Below are 25,332 nucleotides of genomic sequence, written 5' to 3' on the forward strand. Positions count from 1 at the left end.
TCCTCCTTCCTTATAATGAAGCACAAGGTTATAGTATATAGAGCAGTGTTTCCCAACCAGGGTGCCTCCAGCTGTTGCAAAACTACAGCTCCCAGCATGCCTGGATGACATTTGGTTACAAGCAGCTATGTCCTCCTCTAGCAGATTAACTCATCAGATTAAACCTAGCACAGTGGCCTCCAAACTGTAGACCTCCAGCTGTTGCAAAACTACAGCTCCCAGCATGCCTGGATGACATTTGGTTACAAGCAGTTATGTCCTCCTCTAGCAGATTAACTCATCAGATTAAACCTAGCACAGTGGCTTTCAAACTGTAGACCTCCAGCTGTTGCAAAACTGCAACTCCCAGCATGCCTGGACAGCCGAAGGCTGTCCAGGCATGCTGGGAGTTGTAGTTTTTCAACAGCTGGAGGCAACCTGGTTGGGAAACACCCATATAGAAAAATAGATGAATATGTTGTAAAGCATACATTGTGTAAAAGTGGGGCAGCATGTGTGTTATGTGAGCACTCCTGTTCATGGCTATAACCACTATTTTCTGCTACTGTATATGCTGTAAAATAAGTATATAAAAAGTGACATGTTACTGTATGTACATAATAGCCACATTACCCATAAATCTATCCTAATAGGAGACAACCAATGTGACAGTCCAAATGATAATATTAAGTGATAAAGAAACCGTCCATGAAAATTGTAGAGTGCTACTGACTCGTAATATATATTAGGAGAGAACCGATAGTTAAGGCCTAAGCTGCTACAATTCTATAGCCAGATAAAAAAAATAATAATAATTATTATATATATATATATATATATATATATATATAAATTTATTTTTTTAGCAGAGCCCATGTAGTGATCAGATCTCCAAATATGTTCTCAAGAGGTGATCTCAGCTGTTTCCCAGGACGCGGGGTTACTATGCCATGAATATGTACATGCGCATTATGTTGGGGTTCCTTATAGATGAGATGGGCAAAAAAAAAAACTATATGGATGAATGGCATGAAAACACCTTGCTCTCCCTTGGTTTCCGATTTCAGTGTCCCGGTTCCACTACAGTGAATATTAGCAAGTGTTAATCATATATGGGATCTCAGCTTGCATGCAAAGCTTTAGCCTATAAAACAAAATGCCGTTTTCTGTCAAACGTAGGCACGACATTACTTGAGTATATACGCACCAAAAATGTTAACATAATGTTGAAAAGAGAAACCACTATACATAATGCAAATTAGTGGCGTTAAATGATAGCGCATTAGCTGCTCTGTTATTTTCCTATATGCTCAGACTGCTGCTGCAGAAAGTGGGATCTGTCCATACAGCTCTATGTGCTTATTCCTAGTCTGTGGGTTTACAATGTAAACAAATAATCCACACCGCAACCACCATCATCCTATCCCCGATCACTATCATCAGATCTAGGGGACCAGATATTTACTGTACGTAGCGTTTATTTACTAAATCTTTGTTAGTGTTTTTGTATAGAAAGCCTTTTTTACATTTATTACGATATTATATTTAAATTGGAGAATGTAAAAAACAAACAAACAAACAAAAAAACCTTCACTCCTATCATTAAATCTTAGCTGCCATTCCCCTGATTTAAGCACTTTTATTATTATTTTTTGTAAACCCCCAACTTCATTCCTCAGCTATCTTTGCCATTCTTTTTGGGGCCAAATATGATATTAGCGATAGTGACCACCCAATTGGCAGTCTAGGTGCTCATCTCTCAGTGGGGAGAGCATTCAGGTTCACGCATGTTAAGAAGTATAGTCTATGAACTGTCTACGGAGCAGTCGCAAGTCCTCTTTAAAGTAGGTTCACACAAATGTTTGTGTTGGAAAAAGCTATTGTGAAGTTCATGGCAAAAATAGGAGGCATAGCCTTGGATTTCTGGCACAGATTTGCATTGTGTTGACAGCAGATTCACCAAAGACTTTGGCTGTAGGTTACGCACATGGTGATAACCAGTATTCAGGGTACCCACCCGATGCAGAATCCACAAGGATTCCATGTCAAAGAAGTGGTATAAATCTTATTTAATTATTTTTTCCATAAGGCTAGGTTTCCACTTGTTTTTTTTCTGGCAGTTTTTGGAATACTGCCACTGCAGTTTTTGAACCAAAGTCAGAAGTGGATCCATAAGGGAGGGGAAGTATAAGTCCTTCCTTTTATATGTCCTATTCCTTTTGAATACACTTCTGGTTTTGGCTCAAAAACTGCAGTGGCAATTTTCCAAAAACTGCCAGAAAAAAAAACAAGTGGAAGCCTAGCCTAACACAGATTTCAATGTGTTGTCAGAAAATCTACAATGTAGTTCACAGCGTGAAAATGCGAAGCATCATCCACTCATTTTTCATGCACATTCAGGTTTGAAATCTGTGTCTATGTGAAAAAAAAATCCTTGGTGAAAAAAAGTCATTTTTTCTGTTTCTATAGACCTTTCCAGTGCTGAGATATAAACTTTCTTGTTATTATGCAAATGAGCTTTAAGAGCCAAAGGGGCATTTCCCAGCATGCAAATAGCCCAGGTAAGTCCAGCCTATGTCCTTATTATTACCACCGGCTCGCTTACATCTACCTACCCAATTTGACAGTACCTAGATAAAGAAGACATGGGCTAGACTCATCTGGGCTTTTGCTGTGCTGAGAAACACCTCCTGGGCACTTGAGCCTAATTTGCATAATAACAAAAAGGCTTAGATTTTCCTGCTGACAGGTCTTCTTCAAAGTCAGCTGCAGTAAGATGTATTGAGAGGCTGAAGCCACTTAATTAAATCTACTGCATATGTTGCACTGTCCGTGTAAGATACTATGAAATCTACATTATAGATAAAAGGAGTAAATTTCCGGTATCATTTATGCTAATTTGTGGATGTCAAATTCACCAGGCTGCAGGAGGCCGTACCTTCCACCCCTATTTTGTCGGCTTTAATAAATTAATCTTTTATAAATAATTTTTGTGTGAAGAAGGTCTACAGACAGGTGTTGCAGGTGGCACTGATGATGATACTTACCTTGTCCCGTTCCGTGCAGGGGATCTGTGGTAATATTCTCCGGTATCTTCAGCTCCAGGCCCGGCTTGGAGCATGGGCAGAGCTTAGTGACGTCATCACTGCTGTTCTCTAGCACGGGGACCCAGTAGAGAACAGCAGCCGTGACATCATTAAGCTCCTCCCATGCTCCAAGCCGGGCCCGGAGCTGAAAATACCAGAGAAGATTACCGAAGAACGACTGCATGGAACGGGACAAGGTAAGTACAGCGGTCATCAGTGTCTCCTGCACTACCTGTCTGTATCGACAGGTTAGTGCAGGTGACACTGGTGACAGATTTCCTTTAAAGTGTCCCTGTCTATAAAAAACATTTTGTAACAAGTAACAGACAAGTCAAAAGTTTTGGTTGGTTGTTGTGTCAATGTTTAGACCCCTTCTGATTTCAAGATAAAGTCAAGGAAAGGGCATGGTTAAGCTCTTCACTTTCCGACTTGCTGCGATCTTTGTCTCACTGCATGAGACAAATCCTATAGACTTATAATAGAAAGTGGGGGTCTGAACACTAAGACCTTGGCATCAGTGAAAAATTGGATTTTAAAGGGGTACTCCGGTGCTTACATATCTTATCCCCTATCCAAAGGATAGGGGATAAGATGCCTGATCGCTGGAGTCCTGCAGCTGGGAACGCCCGTGATCATGCACGCGGCACCCCGATTGTAATCAGTCCACAGACCGCAGGGCCGGCGGCGTGTGACGTCACGCCCCCGTGTGACATCACGCTCCGCCCCTCAATGCAAGCCTACGGGAGGGGGCGTGACAGCTGTCACGCCCCCTCCCGTAGGCTTGCATTGAGGGGCGGAGCGTGACGTCACACGGGGGCGGAGGCGTTGCGTCACACGCCGCCGACCCTGGGGTCGACCGTAATCAGACCCAGAGCGAACACGCTCCGGAGACTGATTACAATCGGGGTGCCGCGTGCATGATCACGGGGGTCCCCAGCTGCGGGACTCCCGCGATCAGGCATCTTATCCCCTATTCTTTGGATAGGGAATAAGATGTGTAAGCACCGGAGTACCCCTTTAATATGCTAAATTCTTTGTTCCCTGTGGGCAAGCATCACTAGAATTATCATTGGCCACTTATCTTTGTACTACCACATAGGACTCTGTGATATATTTGTAGTGGTACCTCTAAGTGTTTGAGGTACATAGACTTTGTATACATTTTTATGTCTTCTGAATTGTAATAAGAAATGGAGTGTGTGGCCATTGACACTAGTTAAGCCAGTTAGAAAAGGGATATTTTTTTTAATGATAACTTAGGGACAAATTGTATCCACCACTAGTTGTGTACTTTTTTTTGTTGTAATAACGGGAATATGTTAGGTGCTATTAGTATCATATGTCTGTACAGTGATCCCTCAACTTACAATGGCCTCAACAATAGTTTGAACATACAATGGTCTTTTCTGGACCATTGTAAGTTGAAACCAGACTTAACATACAATGCTACTGACAGTTCAGACCTGAAAAACGTGTCAATGGCTGGAATAACCGACCAATCAGAATGGGCATTTTACTGGTAAAACTCCTGTATTACTGAAGTGCCTGCACTGACTGATGTCTGGTAGCGCCCCCTACAGTACAGGGAGGTACTACATGTGCCAGGGATAGCTGTTCTTTTGGACACGGGATAAGGGTGGCTCCATTTTATATGTTTGGGCCACTGTGTATACTGTACAGGACCCTGAAGAAGCTCCTGTCCTCTACATACACAGTGATTACAGCTCCCAGCAGCTCTTTCTTACTTTTATATGTAAGGATTTGCTTTATCTGTATTAGTTATCTACTTATTTTTCTTTAATCCTCACTTTTTCCTATGTCTGGATGACATTTTGGTGGCTTCAGAACCAATTACCAGGTTTCTAGAGAGTTATGGTCTCAACATACAATGGTTTCAACATATAATGGTCGTCCTGGAACCAATTAATATTGTAACTTGAGGGACCACTGTAATGGAAATGAATGAGATCCACAGACTTTTTTTAATGTATGTTGTGGATCATCTCTGGTTAGGTTCTTCCATAATAATATCAAGTACTTTCTGCCATTCATTTGGTAATAGTTGCACTTTTAGGATTGGAAAAGAATATAAAGTGATCCCCCTAAAGGCATTGACATGAAGTTTGATATTTGTCATCTGTCTGTATAGGAGACACTTTATACACAATTCTGAAAATCATGTAACCTAGAAATCAGAATAGCAGCCTATACCGTACGGTAGAACAGTATGTAGTGCTCAGTTATAAGCCCTTGCTAACTACTTATACACAAGATAGATTAATTCCTTATAGTATTGACCGAATTCTCATGAAAACAATGGTTGCTAACAACTTTCACATGCTTGGAGATATCAAACTAAAAGGCATTTTAGCAGCAGGAGACACTTGGAAACTAAGACAATGTTCTTGTTATGTTATTAGCCTCTGTTTAACTTGTATCCTGGGACTGGCTCACAACATGTCCATTTAATGGAGGTTTGTGATAGATACCGTCCACTGGCATCTGTCACCATTATGGTCCCAATGTAAAAAAAAAAATCATATGTTTTAACATATACGGTACTATGCTTTTTCTTTTGTGATATACAGACGGAGGCCACAAAGCCAAAGCTATGACCAAGTTTAACATGTATGTCTAAAACATTCCTGACGTACATGGTAAATGTGGAACAAATATGTGATGTAAATAGTGTCTTAAAATGTACCTGTTGTTTTAAAGGATTTTTTTAAAACCTCCATAGTTTTGATCCTTAAAAGTGCTAACAAGATGATTTTAGTGCTCTCTTTGCTATTATTAAGCCCTTGAAAGTCTCCTCCATGGTGCACAGCTATTTCTCATTCTCTCCATCTCTAGGGGCGAGACCAAAGCTAGGTTGTTTGCCAGTGGTACACTTATAATTACTTCCTACCTTAATTGCTTAGCCAATCACATCACAATAGTTACTGGTGTCTTGAAGAATACCTTGGGGTATGGCATTTTAGGTAGGTTGCAAGTGACTTGCACAAAATGCTTGTGTGAAGATTGTGACCACATCAAGTTTTTTATTTTTTATTTATTTTTTTACATTTATTGTTGTAGTAATACAGGAAACTCCATATTTTGACAGCAGATTTTCCAAACAGATGTCAGTCTTCTGGAGTGTTCTTTGGCTGTGTTCACACATGTTAAATGTTGTTTTTCTTTCAGTTTTTTTTTTTTGTCAGATTTGAGTTGCTTTATTTATTTATTTATTTATTTATTTTTTACAAAATAGTAAAGCATTCTTCATTAGTGCTGCTTCTCATACCCTTTAAAATTACAGGAAGAATACCTTCAAGACATTGACCAGTTGATACAAGATCCCAACTTTCTCCCACTAATGAGCATTGGAAGTGTCAGAGTGCCGTATGACACATATCTGGTCATCTTTCTAAGCCTTGAGAGTTTTAGGATGGGGTTCACACTATGAAATTCCTAAGCGCAGTAAATTCCTCTTGGAAATTTTATTTAAAGGGGTAGTCCAGTGGTGAAAAACTTATCCCCTATCCTAAGGATAGGGGATAAGTTTGAGATCGCGGGGGGTCCGACCGCTGGGGCCCCCTGCGATCTCTCTGTACGGGGCCCCGGCTCTCCGCCGAGATAGCGGGTGTCGACCCCCGCACGAGGCGGCGGCCGACACGCCCCCTCAATACATCTCTATGGCAGAGCCGGAGATTGCCGAAGGCAGCGCTTCGGCTCTGCCATAGAGTTGTATTGAGGGGGCGTGTCGGCCGCCGCCTCGTGCGGAGGTCGACACGCCCCCTTCCCGCGGGCTGTCGGGGCACCGTACAGGAGATCTCAGGGGGCCCCAGTGGTCGGACCCCCCGCGATCTGCAACTTATCCCCTATCCTTAGGATAGGGGATAAGTTGCTCACCACTGAATCACCACTGGACTACTCCTTTAAGCTCTGTCCCATTGCTGTCAATGGGATTCCACTGCACAGTGCGCACAATGGAATTACAGCAGCAGAGCTTTCCACTGCTGAATTAATCTGCCAAATGAATAAACTCAGTCATTCTTTCGGTGAAATACCATTCAGAATACATTGCTGTCTATGGGGACCTGCAGAGCTTGCACGGTCCTAGCGCTGACTGATTCAGCCTGCAGCAGCTGCCCTCGGAATCTCCAGCCAGAGGTTCCCTTATGTCAACCCAGCCTTTAAGTCCATTAAGACAATTAGAATTATGTGCTATCGCCATCCCGTTTTCACCAGAGCTATTCTCTACTGACAATCTCATGACCCAGCTTAAGAAAAGGATTCAAAATCTAGGTTTCTAACTACTTGGAATCAGTAGTCCACTTAACATACCTATGTTCTCAAGGTACTCAGAAAGCTTTTATTTTGGCTACATACGTATGTTATACTGTATGCTAAACTGTATCTTCTACTGGCAGAATTGTCATATGTATTGGCCTACTATTGATATGATCTTTCTTACCTGTGAATTCTTTATGGTATACAACCATTGCACCTGCCTGTCCTGTGTTTTATTTTGCTCTCTATTTACTTGATGCAATAAAAAGAAAATCAGTGAAAAAAAAGTAACCCCGTTAGACCTCTTATGAATATATGTTCCGTACAGATCATAACAGATCCATTATATCTTTCATGGATCTTTAAAAATAAATGGAACAAATAAAGAATTTGCATCCTGCGGTTTCTTAGAACATGGTTTTGAAGGGGGTATTTTTGACTACTTGAAGTATAGGAAAATGAAGATATCTCCATTAAAGAAACAATAGGGTTAATTCAGAAGATCATAAACTGGTGGGTTTTGTGTCCCTGTAGAAGTACATCCCAGATGCACAGCTTGGTTTTTACTGGCATGTTAGCATAATTTATAATATGGAAGCCTTAGGCATTATAAATAGGAACATTTCCATTATGTGGCATTTTATTTGCTCTCTTTCAATGATTTTACTTTTTCACTCTGCGCTCCCTGCTCCATAACACGAAATCTCACCATAGAGAAGATCACATGTATTTCTTTCTTAATTTAGAGGCCAAGCATCATTTGAACAAGGCACCACAAGTGCACCATTCTTTTAGCCAAAAGCCACACTGACAGGAAGTGAAGGATGCTGGGATACTGCTATCAACCCCATTGGGTTTGAAGGCTGTTTGCACAATTAAATGAACTTCAGAAAAAAACATCATTTAACTGAAGAAAGTGGAATGAAAGGAAACTAGCTAAACATGCTTGTTAATGGTCAGGATCAATACTGTAGCTGTCAGCTGTCAGCCTGTCTGACCAAATTTACAACAGTTATTGACATATAAGTGCAGACTTTAGTTGTACTGAATTTCGTATATCATAGAGGATGGGAACTCCAGTACTTAAAGGGGTATTCCAGGGTTAACTAACTTTTAACTATCCTACTCATTATGAATAATTATGCTAGTTTTACATTTACTTGCTATACCGCTCTGCCATGGATCGTCTTCTTTTTCTTCATTAGATGTCCCCCCCCCCCCCAGGTCTAGCGTCTCCTTTCAGGTCCTGATGACGTTCGTCTCACATTCCTATGTGGCTCGATGCAGCAGCTAGTATCATGTTTGCGGTCCATCTGTACATCCTGACGTTCCGGCGTTCCCTGCGCAGATTGCAGAGATTAGGAGGACGTACAGATGGAGCGCAAACATCATCAGGGAGTTGACTTGTGAGGAAATACAAGAAATAGCCAAGCCCCCCGTATACCAGCTGCCACCTCAAGGCGCAAAGGATTGTGAGACGAACGTCATCAGGACCTGAAAGGAAAAGCTAGACCCGGGGGGACCATATAATGAAGAAAAAGAAGACGATCCACGGCAGAGTGCTATAGCAAGTAAATGTAGAACTAGCATAATTGTTCATAATGGGCAGGATAGTTAAAAGTTGGTTAACCCCAGAATACCCCTTTAACTTCTTATCCCCTATCCACGGCATAGGGTATAGGTTTCTGATCAGGTTAAGAAGTATCAGAGTTTTCCTTAAAAGTCTTACATGAGTGTGCCTTTATTCTGACATTGCTCTCTAGTTTCAATCTGCAGGTGACTGTGGTATAGATCAGATATTAGGTGTCATATACCATGGCAAAATATGTATTCATGTTGCATTGTGATTGCTTGTCATTTGTGATACATGTTCTGCAAAATTTATGTCGGTATGCATAGCTTTTAATTCCATTACACACCTATCTGCATTATTTAACATTTCAAAGAATCCCTCGTGTTTTGATCCAAACTGCCAGGAGACGACAGTCTAAGCGATAGCATCCAGTGACCAGTGGGGGGCAATTCATTCTCTTTTGATCAGGGCACCTTGGAGCCCACATGTCTATCCAGTCTGGGTATAGGTGTGCCTAATCCTAGCAGGGGGTTCATTAACACAGCTGCTCTATGACAAAAAAAGGTAACACCATTCTAGCCAGCAAGGCACCAACCTGGGTGTCAATAAGATGAAAGAGATGTATAAAGTTGACTCAATTGGAAAATCCTATATTTTTCAATATGAAATATGGTGGTCAGGGTAGTATGTATGCAGCCCCTAACTTGTATGGTTGGATTCTCCATCATAATACCTTTAAAATGAGTCCTCACATGACCTTTGTGTTTTGATCCCTGCCCGAACTGTATGCACTGGGTAAATCATACACAATAAAGGGGTCATGTCAGGTACCCCTAGAAAGAGGATTTGATGGAGAACCCAAATATAACAAAATTATGTGGGTGCCGGACCCATGATTAAAGTTAGGGGTAATTTCCTATTCTTTGGGCATAAAGGTCACATCATCTATCTCTCCTCGTCCCGCCCAGGGGCTGAACATAGAGGTGTCTCCTGTCCATAGCAGGGTATAAAACTGCAGACCTGGGAGAACTAGGGGCGCTTGCATGGGGGACGAGATCTAATTTTGGTTGCCAGACGCCATTTCCTACCAGACCCCATGGGATAGAACGCTAACTTTTGTAAGTAAGGACTCCCTAATGTTTTTTCCCTTTTATTTTATTTTATGTGTGGTGAAACTTTGTCTTGTTAACATCTATTTTTATATGTACTGTGAATATTTTTCTTTCATAATAAATCATTCGTTTATTAAGTACCGCCTTATGTCTGCTAAAACGGACATACATTGTCCTTGAAGAGATTGAAGTATAGTCTTAAATTTACTTTGTCTACATTATAGATTTGGATTAATCTTTTTCCTGTTTTTATATACTACTGGGGATAGTAGATTATATTTGGGAATTGTAGCATATCCAGATTGGATTGATAGCTTCCTGTCGGCTTGAAATTGACAGGTGGTGGCAGCGATTTAATTGGGTGGTGTAAGAGGGATTGTTTATCATTATTTTCGGTCTAGTGTGAGACAAATAGTGATTTTATAGATAACCCTTCCACCTGCACGTCTCGCTTCGTGACATTAGGTATAGTTGAAAGTTGGGGGTTAACTTCTGGAAACCAAGCAGAATCTAGTTTTCATCAAGTGTTCTGTTTGTTATAGTTTAGAAGGTACTAAAATTCTATAAATACTTTGTAGTTTGGTCACATGTAGATGAATTTACTCAGCTAAACCTTGTGCAAATTCATGGACACACCGACTGTACATCTGCTGCAGATATCTTATTTCTACCAAAGTCCCCTCTGTAAATACTCATAGGATTACTATAGGCAGATTTGTAACATGTCAGTGCTTACTAAAGAATGAATAGTACTGCAAAGCATATGCACTTGCACTCCTTGTTTTCTAGCTTTTGAAGGGGTCCTCAGATTACAAACCCTGTACGTATGCCTCCTCTAATGGTTTTTAACACATCAGAAGAGGAGGATGGAACTATAATTTAAAGATCTATTAATTTGCCTAGAAATATATATTTTTTTTGCTACATTTGTCTCAGAAATGGGGCTTGAAATAGAGCATGAATCAAATGACTGTTTTCCAGTCTAGATTTCTCGCAGTCTTGAGAAGTCACTGTGTTCATGTTGTTGCAGGGGTTTCCCCTCCTTGGAACCACTTCTTGAAGAGACAAGCCTATTATTATTAAGTGGTGCACTTAATTTCTCAAATTGCACAGTACATGTGTGCTGCGCATTGCCCTGCAGAGAAGCACTTGAGATTATCTGTGAAAGTGACACATCCTGAGACCACAAACACAACCTGCCGGATCCCATGCCTCTCTATTAAAGAAAAGAGTGTCATATAACTGCTAGGAGAGCCTCAGTGGGGAATGTGTACGATTCCTATAATCTGCTCTGTGGTGTTATACACAAGAGCTACAAAATGATGCCCTGCGGGTTGTACAGATAAATACAGGAAGGTCTGTGCTGTCTATCGTTTTCATTATGATGACCCAGCCAGCTTTTTGACTGCCTCGGGATGGGATCTGGCCAGCAGGGTAAATACCACTTCTACATCTTATACTTTCTCATATGCTCAGATGAGGGAATGTATCTAAGAAATATTACAACACACATCAAAAATAAGAAGTGATTTATATTTAATAAGAGGGAAATACCAGCAAGAACATTTTGATCTGTCTCTGCTACAAGCAGCTTTGGTTCTTGCTTGTGACATACAGAACAGTGAGTCCTGTGCAAGGGGACATCTTCATGTAACTGGGCAATGGCGGGTATTAGAAGCTGGTTAGGCAGGAACATAGTACTGTCATGGAAGGAGCATGATTTTTAAAATTAGTCATGGCCGTAAATGTTGGTACCCATGAAATTTTGAAAATGAAGTATTTCTCAAAGAAAAGGATTGCAGTAACACATGTTTTGATATACACATGTTTATTCCCTTTGTGTATGTTGGAACTTAACCAAAAAAAGGAGGAAAAAAAGTAAATTGGACATAATGTCACACCAAACTCCAAAAATGGGCTGGACAAAATTATTGGCACCCTTTTCAAAATTGTGGAAAAATAAGATTGTTTCAAGCATGTGATGCTCCTTTAAACTCACCTGGGGCAAGTATTAAGTGTGGGCAATATAAAAATCACACCTGAAAGCATATAAAAAGGAGAGAAGTTCACTTAGTCTTTGCATTGTGTGCCACACTAAGCATGGACAACAGAAAAAGGAGAAGAGAACTGGCTGAGGATTTGAGAACCAAAATTGTGGAAAAATATCAACAATCTCAAGGTTACAAGTCCATCTCCAGAGATCGAAATTTGCCTTTGTCCAAAATGCACAACATTATCAAGAAATGTGCAACCCATGGCACTGTAACTAATCTCCCTGGGCATGGATGGAAGAGAAAAATTGATGAAAGGTGTCAATGCAGGATAGTCCGGATGGTTGATAAGCAGCCCCAAACAAGTTCCAAAGATATTCAAGCTGTCCTGCAGGCTCAGGGAGCATCAGTGCCAGCGTGTGAACTACCCGTCGACATTTAAATGAAATGAAACTCTATGGCAGGAGACACAGGAGGACCCCACTCTCGACACAGAGAGATAAAAATGCAAGACTACATTTTGCCAAAATGAACTTGAGTAAACCAAAATCCTTCTGGGAAAACATCTTGTGGACATAAGATAGAGCTTTTTGGTAAAGCACATCATTCTACTGTTTACCGAAAACGGAATGAGGCCTACAAAGAAAAGAACACAGTACCTAGAGTGAAATATAGTGGAAGTTCAATGATGTTTTGGGGTTGTTTTACTGCTTCTGGCACTGGCTGCCTTAAATGTGTGTAAGGCATCATGAAATCTGAGGATTACCAATGGATTTTGGGTCGCACTGTACAGCCCAGTGTCAGAAAGCTGGGTTTGCATCCGAGATCTTGGGTCTTCCAGCAGGACAATGACCCCAAACATTCCACAAAAAGCACCCAGAAATGGATGGCAACAAAGCGCTGGAGAGTTCTGAAGTGGCCAGCAATGAGTCCAGATCTAAATCCCATTGAACACCTGTGGAGAGATCTTAAAATTGCTGTTGATAAAAGGCCTTTCCAATTAGAGAGACCTGGAGCAGTTTGCAAAGGAAGAGTGGTCCAACATTCCGGATGAGAGGTGTAAGAAGCTTATTGTGTGTTGTAGGAAGCGACTGATTTCAGTTTTTTTTCCCAAAGGGTGTGCAACCAAATATTAAGGTGAAGGTGCCAATAATTTTGTCCAGCCCATTTTTGGAGTTTGGTGTGACATTATGTCCAATTTGCTTTTTTTTCCTCCTTTTTTGGTATAGTTCCAATTAGGGCTGGGTGGTATACTGGTTCATACCGGATACCGTTTTTTTTCCCGTCGCACAATATCAATTTTTGCCCATACCGGCATACCAGTTGGGCCCCACCCCCGAATGAATTACTTGTGACGGAGCCGCGGGATGTGCAGGAGCGGGAGCCGCTGAGCTCACGTGCGGTGCACATCCCCACTCCCCCCTGCTACTGCTGCTTGTTCTCAGTGATCAGAGCCAGGGGAAAGCGCAGAAACTTCTTCCCCTGGCTCTGATGTTTCCTTCAGCCCCGAGCCTGCTCCCTGCTCAGCTCCCCTTCCCACAGGCTATTTGTTTATCATACCAGTCCCCGGGCACCGGCTCTGCAGGATCTCCTTCCCCCTGCAAGCACTAAATGTGACAGGCAGGCATAGGACATCTTAGGGGAGATTTATCAAAACCTGTGTAGAGGAAAAGTTGACAAGTTGCCCATAGCAACCAATCAGATCACTTCTTTAATTTTTCAAAGGCCTTGATAAGAATGAAAGAAGTGATCTGATTGGTTGCTATGGGCAACTGGTCAACTTTTCCTCTAGACAGGTTTTAATAAATCTCCCCCCTTATCTTCATCCCCGCTCTGTTCTCTGATCACCGAGCAGGGACGGGGATCAGAAGCTCTGCCGCGCCCGTAGATTCAGCTCTGCTGATTCTTATATTCCCATCCCTGCTCGGGGATCAGAGAACAGAGTGGGGATGAAGATAAGATGTCCTGTGCCTGCCTGTCACAAGGGGAGAAGGCTCTGCAGCGGCTGGGGATGGGATTATAAACTGCAGTGGCGTACAATGTATGTAAATAGCTGACAGTGCGCCCGTGGGGGGAATCGCGATAGCGCAGCGGCTGACAGTTAACCCCTTCCCCGCTACAGGGGCAGTGTGCACGGTCCCCATGGCGGGGGAAGGGGTTAACTGTTAGCCGCTGCACTTCTACACTGTTTCCCACATGGTACCATGGTAATACCGTGATACCGCCATAACCTGAAAAAATACAGTGATATAAGTTTTAGGTCATACTGCCCTGCACTAGTTCCAATACACACAAAGGGAATAAACATGTGTATAGCAAAACATGTGTTACTCAATCCTTTTCTTTGAGAAATACTTTTACCGCCATGACAGTATAGGAGTATTCCAAGCATACAAAGGGGGGAAATCTATCATTGTCTTTGTTAATCAAAATCTTTTTACCCATGCTTGTTCGGGCATACATCATGTGTACTTCCCCCCCACATTTATCAAACAGCTGCACATTCTTCAATAATAGTAAATTAGCTTAGCTGTAGTTTTTAAGCAACTTTTTGAACCATTATGCAAAAATTTGTGACTTTTTACAACCAAATAACTGTAAAACCAATGATAAATTCCCCCCTCCCAAAATAATTTATGATCTATGTTTATATGTACAATTTTTACTCTTTATGGACAGTATATCCGTCCAACAACCTACAGATGTCTGTTCTCCATAATAAACAATATTGAATAAACCAGTAAACTTTACAATCTGTCAAACCTTCTGTTTTGTTAGACAGTATAATGCTAGAATGTGATCCATCCCCCTCCTGTGAAAAAATCTGTTCATTTCAGGGCATGTGATTAGCAGCCATTTTGGATTATTGTTGCATTTGGCTGGAAAAAAAATCTGTATTTTTAGACCAAGATTCTAATGCAGTTTATTGTAAAGCTGATGGCGTTGGCTGCCTTTCTTATACTAAAACGTATATTATGTATGTTGTATCAGTTTTAGAAATGATATATTTATTTTGAGTTGGATCTTCATTTTTTACTAGAATATCCTAGTATTGTTTAGTATATGCTACACAAGAACTGATGGCCCGGCACCTTCAGGACTAGGGTCTAATAGGTGGCAACAACGGGGACGACTTGGGTATCCTAAAGTTTAAGTTGGTTCCGGAGGTGCAACGTCCACAAATAGACTGAAACACTGTAGTAAACAAGAATGAAATGAGACTGCACTCACCATCCAATCTATATTTATTCATAGAGTGTAAACAGGTACAGCGGTGGAGGCAAGGGCAGACCGGAACAGACTGTTTGTTTAACACTACAGTGTGCTGCTTCAAGCTGGTGTACGACTTCGGTCTTCGCAGCGACATCATATAAAGGCGCCGTGCCGGAGACGTCATCGCTAGGCATCAAACATAGTGAACATGTGATGTAAATACAATCACGTGATGTCTTGTCACCTGACCGGACAGCAACATAAACAACTAGATACAAAAAGTGAGTAAATAATACAATAAAAAGAACATTACATACACTTGATAGGCAGGCAAGGACTATTGTACAATTATAATAGAGGGGCTAACTCAATTCTATCATTTAGACGGAGCGCTCCGGTGGCGTCTTAACTTGACGATCCTCTGCGCTTCTCTACGTAGAAGAGTTGTATGGCGATCTCCTTGTGGAAGGGATTTAACCTGTGGGCAACTAATTTTGAAGCTCCAACTCCTAATTGAGCAGACATGCTCTCAGAAGCAGACAAGGAGGGGCCTGATAGTTTTACCCATGTAAAAGAACCCACATGGGTAAAAGATGGCATACACTACATAGGGTGTGCGGAAAGTTATCAGATCCTTCACATGGTGTACATAGCTACCAAGTTTTACACGCCTAGTTGCTAGATTCTGGGAACAAAACGAACATGTACCACATGAATGGTTCCCCTTTGGGGCAGCATGTGTCAACCAATCAATGGCTTTTGGGGCCATCTCAGAGGTTCAAGTGCCTAACATTTTTAACGTGTCCCCTATAGTCTTGTTTTTCCTGTATGTAATAAGAGGGGAATTTAGGGTGACATCTTTAAGATCTGGATCAGCCTCCAAGATGTACCAGTTGTTTTGAATTGCATTGGCGACTGTTCTATTCATGTTAGAATTTGCAAAGGAAAAAATAAATCTCTTTGGTTTGGAATCACACCTAGTCTTGGATTTTAAGAGGTCAGAGCGTCGAACTGTCAGTGCTTTCTCAAAACTATCATTGATGACTTTTCTGGATACTGCCTGTCTAAGAGTCGTCTCTTAAGGTCAGTAGCCTGAGTCAGGAAGGTCTCATCATCACTATTGACCTTTCTGAGTCACAACAATTGAGAGTAATGTATACTTCTTTTTACATGATCAGGGTGCAAACTCCAAAAATGAAGTTGAGAGTTGCTGACATCTAGAAACTCTAGTTCAAGGCCTCCAAATACTGAAGTGAACAACATTTCATGTATGTGAGGAATTCACCCATATCAGTCCCAGTCTCCTGTCTGTACCACACATCCCAGTTCCTGAACTCGTTTTATTGATTTTGATTACAAAATCAATAAAATCTTAAGTTTTGTCCGTCTCAGTCAAAAACTCTCGGATAGCCTGTACACCTGCATTGTGAGGGATTCGGGTGTACAGTCTCTCGACGTCCACAGAACGAGACAATAAGTCTCGTGCCAGTGGAACCTGTCTAGATGGGTCAAAAGATCGCCAGGATCTTTCACATATGTTGCTGTAGATTTGAGCAGGGGCTTCAATAACCATTTGATATGCTGTGATAGGTACTCGGTCGAAGAGCCGATCCCGGCCACAATAGGGCGGCCTGGAGGTCGGCTCCACGAGTTATACACCATCAGTAAGTGGTACCATTTAGCATATTTGGGGTTTTTGGGTAACAACTTCTCTGCAGAAACTTGAGAAACGAGCCCTGATTCACATTTACTCCTAAGGAAAGTGCAAAGCTGATTCATTGTTCTAGTAGTGGGGTTGCTCGCTAGACGTCTATAGATCTTGGTGTCACCCAAGAGGGGCGGTTTTTCATTGTCGTACATCTCAGTGTACATCAAAACGGTGCTGCCACCTTTGTCGGCTTTTACCACCCCTAGATCTGGTCTAGAAGCTAACCATTTAAGAGCTCTCTCTTCCCCCTTAGATAAATTGCTACTAGGTCGAGGATATATTAACACGTGGCACCCAAAATTGGAGAGAAGCCCAAAGGAACCACTGCAGCAGGCACGTCGTCTTCTTTGTATGGTCTAGGTGCATAACTCTGCTCACTCTTATGGAAGGTTTTATGCAGATTTATTTTTCTGGTGGCCTTTAACAGGTCCACTTCAAATTGAGTGGGATCAAAAGTCTCACAAAGTCCATAATTTAGACCTTTGGACAACAAAGTGGTGCAATCTTCGGAAAGGGTATGTCAGTTGATTGACTACAATATTGAAATCACTAGCAGTCTCTAGTCTTTCCTTGACACCCCCTTCCTTTTCAAAGGTGCCCCACCTTCTCTTTCTCCCTCTACCCCTTTGGATAAGGGATATGCCAAATGGAAAAGAATTTAGGAAAACTAGAAGAATGGTCAGAACTCTGGCAACTGAAAATTTCTGTGGACAAGTGCAAGATAATGCACCTGGAGCGTAAAAACCCTCGGGCAGGATATAGAATATTTAACACAGTCCTGACCTCAGTATCTGAGGAGAGGGATTTTGGAGTAATTATTTCAGAAGATTAAAAGGTAGGAAGACAATGTAATAGAGCAGCAGGAAACGCTAGCAGAATGCTTGAATGTATAGGGAGAGGTATAAGCAGTAGAAAGAGAGAAGTGTTCATGCCGCTGTACAGAACACTGGTGAGACCTCACTTGGAGTATTGTGCACAGTACTGGAGGCCGTAATTCTAAAAGGAAATAGATACTCTAGAGAGAGTTCAGGGAAGAGCTACTAAACTAGTACAAAATTGCAGGATAAAACTTACCAGGAAAGGACCTTAACATGTATAGCTTGGAAGAAAGAAGAGACAGAGGGGATATGATAGAGACTTTTAAATACATAAAAGGAATCAACACGGTAAAGGAGATCATATTTCAAATAAGAAAAACTACTACAAGAGGACATAGTTTAAATTAGAGGGGCAAAGGTTTATGCAGTAATATCAGGAAGTATTACTTTACTGAGAGAGTAGTGGATGCATGGAAAAGCCTTCCTTCAGAAGTGGTCGCTGCAAATACAGTGAAGGAGTTTAAACATTGCTGGGATAAGCATAAGGCTATCCTTCATATAAGATAGGGCCAGGGACTATTGATAGGATTCAGATTATTGGGCAAATGATTCCAGTTGAACAAATATATGTTTTATGGTGTTCCCGATCGAAGGCTGGATCACACAGATATATTATGGACTGTTAGACTGTAATACAGGTGCAAAAATATGCTGATAATACAAAGGTGTGAAACCAGCCTATTTAAGTATACCTGTCTGTAAGCAAAAACTTTTTATATACTGTAGATAATAACATTATATGTATATTTGTAATATAGCTGTCCCTGTAGCTATTGCCTGTGTGTCTCTCTGAGGAGTCTGTGGCAGGGCTCTGTGCACTGATGACAGGCAGGGCTCTGTGCACTGAGGACAGGCAGGGCTCTGTGCACTGAGGACAGGCAGGGCTCTGTGCACTGAGGACAGGCAGGGCTCTGTGCACTGAGGACAGGCAGGGCTCTGTGCACTGAGGACAAGCAGGGCTCTGTGCACTGAGGACAAGCAGGGCTCTGTGCACAAACACGCTCCCGGCTCACAGAACAGGCTGACAAACCAGGAACCTGCACAGAGCCCTGCTTGTCCCGCCCTCACTTCCTGTATTTTGTCTCTGCACAGAGACACACATGCAATAGTGGCAGGGACAGCATTTTCTCACCCTAAAATATACAATTTTTTTTTAACCAATGTATATTACAAATATATAATGATATTATCTACAGTATATACACTTTAAAGAGAAATATTTAATCATAGGGCACCCCTTTTAATGTGATATATTGAGTATATATAGCATATTCACCAACAATAAAGGCTAAGACCACCTGGTTCTGACACGTGCCTGAGCCTATAGCCTAATCTTATTTTCTGCAGAGTCTTTTTCTAAATTGTGATCATTATTTCATAATATTTGGTTATTGTTACTAACAAACAACGGAGTCATCGATGCAGAACAACAACATTTATTAAGTGCCCTTTTTGTATAAAAGTTATTCCTCCCTGTTTCCACCCGTCTCCAGTCTAAGAGCATATTTTCTCTTCTGGTTGGTAGGCAGCACACTCACAGACGCCTCCACTGCACCTGTTTTCACTCCAGTTCTCCATCTTTTGACCTTTAAAATTTTGAAGCTGTAGTCTTTGATGTTGTTTTAACTCTTAAGCACCCCTGATTTTTCTATGAAACTACTGTGGAAAGCAAAACTTTATAACAATTATATCAAAACAATAAGTACCAAAAATGTCTCCAGTACAGTGGGGAGATGCCTTAGGCATCACCCCACTGTACTGGAGAAATTTTTGGTACTTATTGGTTTGATTATTATTGCTGAGGATTAATAGGATCCCCTTGTAGGATCAATTACGTATACAAATTGATTTTTTTTTCTTTTGTCATTTGATACAATACTGTAATGGGCTCTAGGAGCAGAAATCGGGATGACATAAAGTTTTGTGCAGTCTTTTCACTTCTGTCTCCCCACACCAGTCGTGGAGTTTGCTTGGCAGAGACTTGTGCTGAAGACTGTCTTGCGGCACACAGGCTCTGTACTATGAAGCCACAAAACTCGGTATGATGCCCCTTCAGCTTCTGATATACAACATCTGTGCTTTTATAAAATATGGACACACATGGGTATACTATGCTGAAGAGTAACTGGATGTGCAGCCACGGTTTTGTGATGGGACTAGGGGACTGGGCACTCCTGTCTTTGGGAGCGGTGCTAGTGTTGGTTGCAGTTAGTCATTGTATATTGGTAATTTGCATATTAGATTGATATGACCCAGATTTCCTATAAGTAATGTTACATCTTAAAGATCTGGAATAATAACATGTGGAGAAATTCTTTCCTCTACGTTGGAGCATAGATTAGATCTACAATACGTATTGTATGGTTACAGTTGTCTCAGCAGTGTTGAGATCTTTATGTCTGCAGATTTTGAGAATCTCGCAATGAATTTGAGCTTCAACAGGGCAGCGAGAATAAAATATTTAATTCCAAAGTGTTTCCCTCAGCCACCCACGCACCAAGCCTTTGCTTGGTCTCAGATCTCTCTTCTTTGCAGCATAGTATTAATGTGTATGCAGCTTGCAGATCATTGAATAAATATCTAAAGATTTTAAGGGCAGTATGCCTTTTAACACCTATGAATGCTTTGTTTACATGCCAGGTTTATAGGTTTCTATCAGATGTCAGTGATAGCTCAGATTAAGCTTTATAAAAAGAAGCAGGAAAAAACACCAACTAAATTGGAAAGAATCAATGAAAATGATCATGTAATACCTGAGTATTAAAGAAATTAATTTGGTAAGCAGATCCTGACAGTAGGTGGTGGTGGGGTGTCATAATTCCTTGTATCCTTTCCTAAAGAAGACAACCTCTTGTATACTCTGAAACCTATGAACGTGAAACCCGTAATTAAAAGTTACAGGTTACGGATTAATTGACTGAATGTAGTGAGGTATGCTACTCAACTAGATGGATTTACCCTGCATATGTTGTGTGATAACTTGAAAGCACCTTAATAGATTTGTTCCAGATTTAAGATAACATAATAGGGGTGGATACACAACACTATTAAATTTGGCTCAAGTTGGTTTTTGGTATTTTTCTTATGTTCTTGATCTAAGCTTATGTGCTGATGTGTCGGGTTTTTCACACTTTTGGAGAGAGGGCAACAGCAGTGACAGAAGGTGCAGCAGGAGGGATGGTGAAAGGAGATGCAGGAGGGAGGGTGACAGCAGTAAGAAGATGTGCAGAAGGAGGGATGGTGAACGGAGGTGCTACATGAAGGAGGGTGGCAAGGGTTTCTGAAGGAAGGAGGGGGACAGGATGTGCAGCAGGAAGGGGGCAACAGGAGGAGCAGCAGAAGAGAGGGTGGCAGGAGGAGGTAGAGTAACCGCAGTTACAAGAGGTGCAGCAGAAGGAAGGGTGACAGCAATAACAAGGTATGCAGCAGGAGGGAGGGTGACATGCTGCACTACAGGTGGCAGCAGAGCTATTACATGTGCCACCTGGGCAGAAGCAGGCTGCAGGTCAGGGGCTGAGTGTACAGTCCTTCTCCTAAAACACACACACATAGCAGCGCCCCCAGAACCATCCTGGTTGTCGGCATCAGTGCTCTCCTCCGACTGCCTCCCTCACTCCTATGGCAGCTTCTGCTTCAAGTTAAGAGGGCATACATTTATTGAGTGAAGGACACACCTTGTGCTACTGCTCCTCTCTGGCCACACTGCAGCCTTGTGTATTCAAGAGGTGGCACAGGAGCCTCTAAATGAGAGACAGTGTGGGAGGAACTACTGCCAGCCACCACCAGGGGTTACACAGAGCAGTGCCCTTCTCTGCGCACATGGCTCAATGCTAGATTAAAAGGGGATATATCAGCTGCTGGGTGTATCTAATGGACAGTCTTCAAGAATAACTGAGTTCCTTACTTCATACATTTATGTATCGGAACAGAAAGGCGTCTGCTGTATAACAAACTACTAGTATACTTTTGTTTGCATGCTCTTGATGACACCCACAAATGTTCACCCTGCCTCCAGAATGTAGCTGGAAGAGGAGGTGAGCCTTTTTCATCTGCTTACATAGGTTTTGGGTCTATATGGCTGTTTTGGGAAACACAGCTTTATACCTCTAGGGCTTTGCTTAGCAGCGTGGGTTGCCATTTGGCTTCTGTCAACTCTTACCCCTATGTGCTGCATTGTGGTTCTTTTTGTTGCCATTCAGATCTGCTCTCAGTTTTAGGGCAGAGATCCACTTGAATAACGTTGCTATAAACTGACTTAAATAAAATTGCTGTAAACTGACAAAATATATTCTAACAACTCAAAAAAAAAATCTAATCTTTTTTTATTTTTTTATTTTTTTTATTTTTTTTAAGGCTTTACCTTAAATAAAAATGACATGAGGTAGTGTCCCAAATGTTGTGGCCATAATTATGTCAGTTTGTTTGTATTTGCTTGTACACTGATTACCATCTGTTATAAATAGAATGTAAAATTTATTCTGCAGGTCGGCAAAAATGTGGAAATGCCAAATATATGAATTATATTTTACATTTCAGTACTTTTCCACAATAAAAAGTGTTTTTCGGATTGTTGAATTCTGTGAGCCATAATGCTTTACATTTTTTTTTTTATTTTACTATTGAGGAAGTTTTATGGATACTTGTTTATTGTGGGAAAAGTTACAATTTTTATTTTTACTATTCCAGCGAGTAATTAATATTATCAAAATGGTACGAATAACATTCAGTACAATTGGCTAACTTTTATTCATTTTCAGAGGAAATATGAAATAATCGAATTCGCTTTTACGGGCCCTTTAGGCCCGTAATGAAGTTATGTACGTTAAGAAGGGATAAGGTGCTAGTAGGCTACTATATTGTTTAGATGTTCTTGTGATGGATGCTTGCATCAGTGAACTAAATCACAATACCCAGTGTGCCTCACAATTTCTGTGCCCCCCCCCTTTTTTTCGGAGGGACCGAGGCCTATTCACCTAGAGCATTTGAGAACCTCTATAAACTGGGCAAAAAGTGCACTGACTACTTCAATCCGGATTTCAGGATTTATTGAATTCCCTATTACTACCCAGGTGACACATGTACTTTGCTCTTATTGCCTCACAAGACAGCAAAATAGGACTGTCTGACAGACTTGTGCCACACCATTGACTGTGTCTGATACTTCCATGATATTTTCATTGCATGGTATTGCTATATCAACTTCAATTTTTTATTTTTACTTTAATTTAATTTAATTTATTTTATTTTAGTTAATCTAAACCATTTTAATTTATTTTATTTTCAATGTATTTATTTATTTAATATATTTTTTTGAAATTACCTATACTACATCATAAATTGTATTACATTTATTTGCACCTGTGAGCCACACTGCCAATTTTCTGGTTTTAATTTTCTGGTCATATTAGTATTACGGTTATTTCAAGTATTGTCCCATTTTTTGGACCAATCTGGTCTTTTAGCTGTAATTCCATACACATATACCACACTCTAAATGGATTACTGTGCCAACCGTCTTATAGCACGGGATCGCCTGATAGACCAATTATCAGCATCAAACACTCTCACAAATGAACCCGATAGGGTCGATGCCCACCCTGTAGACAACTCTGATCCACCCTGTGACCTCCCTAAAATGTTCTTTGAACTAGAGAAAGCCTTGAAAACAGAAATGCATCACCATATTGATCTACGCTTTCTCCGTATATATATAACTGAGAACATCATACCACGCGGTCTTAGACTGCGTCCAGAACCAGCGTTCAAGGAAGACTTGGAGTTTGTGGATCAATGGAACACAATGATGCATGACTTCGCCATAAACACTATACAGCTTCTCATCACCAAAAGGGAAGCTGTATGTCAGTCCTTGAACAAAGAAATCACTGAAAGAGTTCAACTTCTCCTGGTAAATAGACATCACAGTGAGTTTGCTAAACTCGATCGGGTTCTAACCCTCAGGATTCTCAATATTGAGAAAGAAATTCTGGATAAGAAAGTCCACAAACTAAATCGTGACAGATCAGATTATAGGACCGGTAATATTAAGTACTGGCTAAAAGACAAAGAGGTGGTGGAAACTTCCAACCCCCCCAACCCCTCTGGACAAGATGTACCCAGACGTGAACAACCACAGCAACTAACATATAGAAGGGAACAACAAACAAACCGAACCAATGGACAACCACACCGCTATAAACACTCTAGAAATCATTCTAGTAGGACACCCAATCAAACTAAACATCATCAATCTTCTTCAACTGGTCCACAAAACACTAGAGCCTTTACCAATAGCAGATTCCATAAGGCCACTACCAAAAACACTCCCAATCGGAACTCTCACACACCGGTCAGCCAGAAACTGAGGGTCCCTATACCCAATTCCACCAGAGACGATAGTCACTTAAGTGCATCCACCGGAGCAACATCAGAGGAAATCCATCCTGCCAAAGGTGACAATCCCGACCAAGAACTGGGTCTCTCTGAATTTCCACTATTATCCAAAAGGTTATCGGATCAAGCTACCATCCTACAAGAGCTCAAAGTTCATGAAGAAACGACATCTACACAGGTACCATCAATACTTGGTATTCCCAAACCTCCCAGCAATCATCAATCGGCTTCCCAAACATCTATAAATAAAGAAGAACTAGATAAAATATTTGAACAAGCACAAATATGCTCATCTTTATCTCTACCCTCGACCTTTTTCTCGGACACATTGCCAGTAGAACCACGGTCTTCAGAACACACTTCAGCCAGCGATCTATCCCTTATCACTATCTGTGAGACCCAACCGTTTGAGCTTGATTCTTCAACTATTTCCATTGCGGAGAACAATCCATCCCCTCACACTCCCAGTCCTCCCCACAACCGCTCCTCTACACATTCCACACTTTTTTTAGAATTACCAACGGCCCTAACCCCGGCCCCGACGTACTCCATAAAGAAAGACCCAATGACCACCTACATCACCAATTACTACAGCCCAAGGGCACAGAAACGGAAGGAATTGGAAGAAGAAAGAGAAAAACCAAAAGAGGTCAAAGGGGTAGGAGGAGCCTGAAGAAAAGAAACTTTCATTCCAAAATCAAAGAAAAACAAGGTCCATCAACACTAATGCCTACTGAATATAAACAAATTTTCAATCTATCCTCATATCTTCTTAACTCAATGGAACTACAACTCCTTAATAAAGGTCTATCATACTGTCCAGCTAGTAAAATTAACGAGTTCGATGTCTATGTCGATCTGAATAAATTTATAAGAAAACTAACTTTAACCAGACATTTCAATATGCCCAACACGCATTATTCAAATCAACCCAAAGAATCTGATATCCAAAATGCATTGAACCCACCACCTATCACCACTTCCCTCAAACCCAAATCTACCTTTTATCCGGTCCACCATAGGGGTCCCTTCATTGAGACTTTCTATGAACTTGTTGCATCGGACCTGAGAGATCTCAGTAAATGTGATCATTTCCAATCAAACTTGAACCAAAAAGAGAAAGA

General features: G+C 41.2%; 1 protein-coding gene across 3 annotated transcripts in view; it reads left to right on the forward strand.

Moving 5' to 3' along the window:
* The window catches only part of FGF12 (fibroblast growth factor 12), a 513,249-nt gene that overhangs the window by 336,233 nt on the left and 151,684 nt on the right, over positions 1-25,332 (forward strand). The gene's annotated exons all lie outside the window — the stretch shown is intronic.

Source organism: Hyla sarda, chromosome 3, assembly GCF_029499605.1.
Source record: "Hyla sarda isolate aHylSar1 chromosome 3, aHylSar1.hap1, whole genome shotgun sequence".
Taxonomy (NCBI): domain Eukaryota; kingdom Metazoa; phylum Chordata; class Amphibia; order Anura; family Hylidae; genus Hyla; species Hyla sarda.